The following is a 7,399-nucleotide window of genomic DNA, read 5'->3' on the forward strand; positions in this document are numbered from 1 at the left end:
CATCCTGAAGGCTGTTGGGGTCCTTTGTCCTCCTGGGGCCAGGGCGGAGATGGGTGGAGTGCCCCACAGGTGGCTCTGGCCCACCCTGGAAGGGGGCTCTGGGAATGACCCACCTTCTCTCTCTCCCTCTCACAAACAAGACCACCACTTCTGGATGTGGGAGGGTCTCCAGTTCTCTCAGTCTCCCCCTCACTGATGGCTGAAACCCAACCATCTGAAATCCATTTCTTTCAGTTCTTATTTTTATTTTTGAAAACATCATATGCAACAACAAAACTATCACATGAATTTATTCCTTTTTGAATAGGTGATACATTGTCATAGTTTCAGATTCAAAAGGAACAAAAGGAAGTTCTGTGAAAATTCTCCCTCCCACTCCTGTCTCCCAAACACCCTGTCCACCTCTCTAGAAGCCACTGGTGTTTCAGTCTGAAGTATTCTCAGGAGATACATATATAGTCATAGATCTGCTCTTTCTCTTTTCTGCACAAATGGTAGCTACTATACCTAGTTTTGTAACTTGCTGTTTTCACCTCATGATATATTTTGGGGATCTTTCCATATCTGTCATAGAGAGCCTGCTCATATATTTTTTTTAAGCGGAGGAAGTATCCACAGTGTGGAAGCGCCATGCCCTGTTGATGGACGCATGGGTTGTTGACTAGGTTCCCTGATACCATAAACAAGTCCACAATGAATAACCTTGGGTGGGCATCGGGTCACATGTGAGTAGGAATAATCCTAATATTGCTAGAAGTAGCGAGGCCGGGCTCCCCTTCCTCCTGCCATGAACCCTCTGGAGGGCACTCAGGCTCTGGACCGAAATGGCACAGTCTCCAAAGACCTGGCTGGTTTATTGTAAAATGGTGAGAGGTATGCAGGTGGAAATGTGAACCCACCTTGATGGGGGTATTTATGGATGCAGCACATTAACTCGAGTGCGATTCAAGACCATATAATTTTTATGTTGCCATTAAACCTGGCTCAAGCTGAAGCCTCACCTCCATGCACAGTCTGTGTGCAGGTCCCTCAGGGTGGGTTGGGGCTGGGGGGCTGCAGCCAAGCTCCAGCTCTGCTCTGTGTGGCCTTGGCAAGCCACTCCCCTTCACTGGGACATTGGGTACTAGAACCCTTGTCGTTCCCTCTTTCCCAGATTTGCAGAAGACAGGAAAATGTGTTCCGGAGCTCCGTGCAAGCCAGGCCCCAACAGCACTCGCATCCTATTTATTAGTAATTACAGTAGCCATGAAACAGAGCAGACCCCATTTCACCTTCTGGCTGGTGTATTTATTTCCAATTTTATGTCCTTGGCTCTCTGAAAGAGAAATAAGGTTGAGGAACCTATTTCATTCTGTCTTACCTGGTCTGCCAGGGCAGTGCAGACTGCGGGCAGATCTGTGGGGTCTGGCTCAGCAGACTCTAAGGGGCAGGGGAGGTTGCTGTGGGAGCCCCCCCAGGGCCAGGCTAGGGGTGGCGGTGGGGGGGGTCTGTGAGGGTTTTATGCCTGGAGGCCTTGAATGCAGACAACTAACAAACATTTTCCTGGGGCTTTCTCAGTTAATATGTGATTCAGTCAGATCCTTAGTAAGAGCAGATTTAAACAGAAAAAGAAATGAGTGAAATATTTTTTGGGGTGAGAGGGCTCACAGAACTGCCTTAAATTTGAAGCAGGAAGCTCAGAAATCAGGTGGGAGCTAGTAGAAGACAAAGTAGCCAGGAGCTCAAATCCATCCCCGGGGAATGCGGAGGTGAGGACCCCACGGCTCCAGACACTGGATGCCACCACAGGCAGCATGGCCACTGCCCAGGCTGAACACAGGACACCAGAGGCTGAGGTGGCCTGTTGCTACAAACTGTCACCCCCTTGCCTACCGCAGGCACTGTGGTGGGCCCAATAGGGTGGCATCTGTGTCTGCTCTTAGAAGTCACTTACCTGAGAATAAATGTCCCTTCCTGCCCCAATGCCTAATGTGAGAAACCTGGGTCACTGTCCACACCCTGACCACAAAGGAGGTGGAAGAAAATTGGTGCCTTTTCAGTTTCTAGAATGGGAAGCCAGCCTGCTCCCATAAAGAGTTATGGAGGGGGACCCACAATCTCAAGGAGGGGGGTCAGATGTAGGGCAGCAGGAAGGCAACTATCATGGCTGCACACAACAGTCTTGGGATTGGGGTTACTATAAGCATATCCCGCTTGTTGAGGGGTTAAGGTGGGGTCTTTACCCGAATCAGGGCTCCTGGGATCTTTATATTCAGCTCTTTGCAGAGCTCTCTGACAATGTAGGTTACTGCTTGGGATCAGCACACCATTAGGGGATTATTGGCAGATGCCCATCTTCTCCATCCTTCCCAGTGACGCTGATGGTAGGCCTGGAGCACATCCCCACTCCATCTGAAACCCACACCCCTTAAGCTGCCATAATAGCTTCTTTTAACCATGCGAATAATGCTGTTTGTCCTTTGGAAGATAGTTGCTGGGAAGCAAAGAAAAATAGAATGTTAGAGACAGGGAGATGTAGCCTGGGGATGACTGCTGAGAGAGGGGTGTGGTCACTGGGCAGCTGAGCTCTGGAGTGGGGAGTCCGCTGTGTGGGGACAGTGGGGGCACTGCATGCCTGTGCTCCACTGCGCAATGAAGAGTCTTTGCAGCAGAGCACAGAGGCTCCCGGCTGTGGTTGCACATTGTAGGCCTCAGTAAGAGGTGGTGGCAGGGGTCACTGTCCAACCCGTGCGTCTTACAGACAAGGAAACCGAGGCGCAGAGAGAGGGGCAGTGAGTTGCCCAGAGTGACTCCGTAGGTCAGGGGCAGAGTGGAGAGTAGGTCTTGCGTGGTCCTGCATCCCTGCCACCCCAGCAGGATGCTGGCACAGGTGGTGGGATGGAGGGTACTTGGAACCAAGGGGATCTGGTTGAAATGCAGACTTTGATTCAGCAGGCAGGGGCTGGCTGAGAGTCTGCTTTTCTAACCAGCACCTGGGGGCTGTGCTTGAAGGAGCCAGGCTTCAGAGCAGTGGTTTGCGCAGAGGGAGTGCATTCGAATCACTTGGGGAGCTTTCATAAAATACTGATGCTTGGTACCAGAGACTCATTGAACTGGAGGTGGTCAGTGAGCCCCACATACAGGTGGGCTGAGGAAAGCCACAGCAGAGACTGCAAGCGAGGAATTTCCAGAGCACCAACAAACCTCCTCTCTTCCAGCTTCTCCTCAAACCCCTCAGGCCACAGCTAAGTTTAAACAAGCAAACACCTCCGGGAAATGTGCAGTGTGGCTGAAGTGTGGCTCCTTACAGCAGGACCTCCCCAGAGGCGCTGGGTGCCAGGGGCATCAGGAGGAAAAAGCCACGAAGGAGGGAAGATGTGTAGAGGGGAGGCCAGAGCCAGGAGGCACAATTTTGTGGCTGGCCCAGGGACCCCCAGTTTCGGCTGCTAGAGAAGACCTGACCTTAGCAAAAGGGACAAACAGGTCTGATACCTGAGGGCTGGGGGAGGGGTACAGTGAAGGAGACCCCGCAAGTGGGGCCACTGGCAGGCTGAGTAGTTGGCCTCAGGCAGCTTGAGTTCCACCATTCGTTCCCTCGGGCCTCTGTGGCCACTGCGGTAGTCATGACACCCCCTCCCCCAAGGGGTCTGGTTTCCCTTTAAGGCTCTGGCCTTGAAACTCCCACCCCAGCACACCTGAGGCAGGCTGTAATTTTCAGGATGGATATCACTCAATTCCAGGCAGAACCAAGGAAGTAACCAAAGCAAAAGGCAAGGCGTGGCTTTGTGACTAGGCCCTGGATTGGCTCCCCTGGGAGCACCAGCTCACCTAGGGCTCCCGGCAGGGCTCTGATAGCCGGAGGAGGAGTACTAGGTGCCCTCTTAGAGAATGCTGAGACCCTGGAGCAGGTGAATGGTCTGCAAATTCCTGTTAGCTTTATTTAATCCAGTATGTCCAAGCATTTAATCATGGAACTCTTTTATTACAGAACGACCATTAATGCTCTACAAGCCTCACAATGGGGTTGAGACCCTCTTTCTTGGAGGCTCCGGGAGAGGACTGATGCCCAAGTGCCTCAGAGCTAGAGGTTCAGGGCCAGCTGGAGGCCGAGGTGTGACTTCACACCTCTAGCATGCCTGCAGTCTAGAGAGCCCTCTTGAGCCTTCCTCCCTGAGAGCCTTCAGAGGGAGCTGAGCCCAAACAATACCTTGATCTTGGACTTCAGGCTTTCAGTGAGACAATATATTTATGTTTTAAGCCTCCAAGTTTGTGGTAATTTGTTGCAGCAGCCAGAAGAAATTAATCCGATCAGTTATGTGTTCACCTTGGAGAGGTTTCCTGGCCCACTGCCAATCTGGGTTCCTGCCTCATGGACAGCAGCCCGCCTCAACTTGTGATGTGTTCTTGCCCTCAGCGGCCTGAATCATGAAGCTCTCGGGGGCCCCCTTGGGTTAGGAGGCCCAGCCTCCCCTTTTCCCAGCAGAATCTCCTCACTCAGTCCCCTCCTCAGTGGGGGTTGAGTAGCTGGGGACAAGTTCCAGGCCAGGAAACTTTCCTTCTTGGCACCTGGGTGCCTTAAGCCCATTGCTGGGGGCAACGTGCGTGAAGACCATTGCTGGCCGGGAGCACAGATCCCGAGAAAAAGTGCCCTTTGTAACTGTGGGGGCATTGCAGTGGCTCCTACTGATGGCATTTGAAGTGGGGTGTGAGCAAATGGCTAAGAAAGAATTCTTGAGGGGCGCCTGGGTGGCTCAGCCAGTTGAGCGTCCGACTTCTGCTCAGGTCATGGTCCCGCGGTCCGTGAGTTCGAGCCCCGCATCAGGATCTGTGCTGACAGCTCAGAGCCTGGAGCCTGCTTTGGATTTTGTGTCTCCTTCTCTCTCTGCCCCTCCCCCACTTGTGCTTTGTCTCCCTCTGTCTCTCAAAAATAAAAAAAACTTTAAAAAGAATTCTCAAGACGTCTTTGGAACAAAAAGGTGGTTTTATTAAAGCATGGGGACAGGACCCGTGGGCTGAAAGAGCTGCACTGGGGTTGTGAGGAGTGACTCATTATATACTTTTAAGTTTGTGGAGGGAGGAGGGATAGAGATAAAGTTGGTTTCCTAGAGATTTCTGGATGCTAAAAGCAGGGACCCTGAAGATTTAGCTGCTGTCAAGATATGGTTGCTTTTAGTTTTTAAGGAAGTGTGAACATTAAGGCATGAAGGCAGCCATAAATGTCTTGGGGAATGTTGCATGCTGTGGGTCTCTGACATCTATCAATGGGCTGCAGGCTGTAAGGGAATTTAAACTACGTTTTCCTTGCCTTTGTTTCCCTCATCACTACCAGCTGTGGGAAAGTCAAAGACGCAGCAAGCCTAGTGTGGAAGTGGGTCTCCACAGGCCATGAGGCCTGGGGTTCTATCCACCTGCTGCTGGAGTTCCATAGACTGGGGTGCCCCAGGGTTCAGCCCCCAGGTCCCCAGAGGGGCTAGGGAAGCCGGGCCTGGCTGGGTCTCAGCCAAAGTCATCTGAAGGGGAGCCATGTCCCTCCCCTAAAACTGGGAGGGGGGAGAAGAGGGAGGAAGGGAGGGCAGGGAGGAGGCTCAGGAGGAATCACAACCCCCAGGAGGTGGGACACTTGCTCTCATGGGCTGTGTGACTACTAACACATTGTTGAACTCTTCTGTGTCTCAGTTTCCCCATAAAATAAGAGCTTTGCTTTTCGATCATCCCTAACTTTTCTTTTGTCACCAAGTCTGTAAGAGCAAATGGGGTACCAGGCTTTGGGGGTGGGGATGGGATTCAAAGGTAAATGAAACACCGAAACTGTCCTGGCAGTGTGTGCAGTCTAATGGGGAAAGCTAGACCCTTGACAGTGACAGAAATCCCTACTGGAAGACCTTGGAAACGGGACCCTCTCCCAGTATGGACTGCATATCAGGAAGGGCAGCCTGAGCCTCAGATGAATTACCAGGGACCCTGGAGGAGGACCTAAGGGGTCCCAGTGGGCGTCCCCATGTGGAGCCAGGGCAGCATACCCCACAGGAGGAGTGTGAAGGATGGCAGGAAGGTAGACCTCTTGGAAGAAGGGTGGGAAATGGACAGGAACCTAAACGAAGACAGACTTAGGTTCATATTCAGCCTAGGTTTCTGGGCTTTTGTGGTATAAATTGTTGTAGAGTGAAAGGGAAATTGATATTTAAGGGTGGCTGGTGGCTGAATTGGTTTATATAGAAAAGGGCAGGAAGTGAGCAGGGGGAGCCCTGCAATTTGGGTTTTGAGAAGGTGTAAAGGAGGCAAGCAACTTTGGGGTAACCAAGCCATGGTAGAATTACCCATCAATTTGTTTTTTGCGCTATGGTTGTAAGCTGCCTTTGGTGTCTTATCGGATGACCATAGTAAAAACTTACATTGTTTTTCAGTTACGTTTCGATGCCAGACTGATGATTCTTTGGATGCTGAGACTGACTTCCAGGTGAGTGAAATCAACTGCTCCTAGGGGTTACAGGTGGGTGCAGCCTGCCTAAGAGGGAGACACAGAGAAAGACCCGATGTACCTTGCAGCCCAAACCAAAGTCAAACACAGACCTTTTCCCTTTTCCCCTGCCAATTTCCCAGCTCTTTGTCTCATGGATGATTAGTTAAGATCCAAACTGTTTGTCACCTTGGTGGGCTGCCTGTGGCTCGGTCGGTTAAGCGTCCAACTTCAGCTCTGGTCATGATCTCCTGGTGGGTGGGTTTGAGCCCCGCGTTGGGCTCTGTGCTGACAGCTCAGAGCCTGAAGCCTGCTTTGGATTCTGTGTCTCCCTCTCTCTCTGTTCTTTCCTCACTTACGCTCCCCCTCTATCTTTCTCAGAAATAAATAAATTAAACATTAAAAAAAAAAACCTGTTTGTCCCCCTGAAACTAGCTACACACAGCACACAGATAAAATTACCTGTTCAGCGGAAACTTCTCCTGATTGCAGTCACCTTACCTGCACCTTGTGTGTTCTTCCCTGTAAAAGTCCAACTCAAACTCCTGAGGCAATCTAATCTCGTCGGGTGTCTGCTTTTATTGCAGTAGGCTGAATAAAATGAATGTCCTTACTTGTCCGGTTTTTGTCTTTGATAGCCGGGCTTATGCTTTTTCCAACTTCATATCATTTTATCTTCAGGACATTCCTAGGAGATAGATGAGGAAGATATTCTTTGTTCCTCCTTTATACTTGGGGCAGGGGGTGGAGGTGAGACTCTGCAGTGTTAAACGTAACTTTTGTGAGGTCACAGAGGTATAAGTAGACCTGAGGCTAGAGCCTGGGTTTCCTGGTTCCTGGCACTTTTTAAGGCTGGCCTGTCTTGAGCTCTGAAACCAGATGCAGCCCAGGTCAGACCAGTTCAGACTGGCAGCCTCTGCTCTTGCCTTCAGGGTCCTCTCCCTATCTGGCATCAGCCTGGAC

The 7,399-nt window shown here is 51.1% G+C and overlaps 1 long non-coding RNA gene across 2 annotated transcripts; it reads right to left on the reverse strand.

Moving 5' to 3' along the window:
• Positions 1–275: 275 nt before the first annotated feature.
• LOC122215023 lies at positions 276–7,165 on the reverse strand. 2 transcript variants are annotated; one of them, XR_006200195.1, is made up of 4 exons: positions 6,938–7,165; positions 6,372–6,484; positions 2,223–2,473; positions 276–1,315 (listed from the first exon to the last, which is right to left on the reverse strand). It is a non-coding gene; the product is annotated as an uncharacterized LOC122215023 (long non-coding RNA). The 2 variants fall into 2 exon arrangements; XR_006200196.1 differs by having other exon boundaries at positions 6,899–7,165.
• Between the last annotated feature and the right edge of the window lie 234 nt (positions 7,166–7,399).

Source organism: Panthera leo, chromosome A3, assembly GCF_018350215.1.
Source record: "Panthera leo isolate Ple1 chromosome A3, P.leo_Ple1_pat1.1, whole genome shotgun sequence".
In the NCBI taxonomy this organism is placed as follows: Eukaryota; Metazoa; Chordata; class Mammalia; order Carnivora; family Felidae; genus Panthera; species Panthera leo.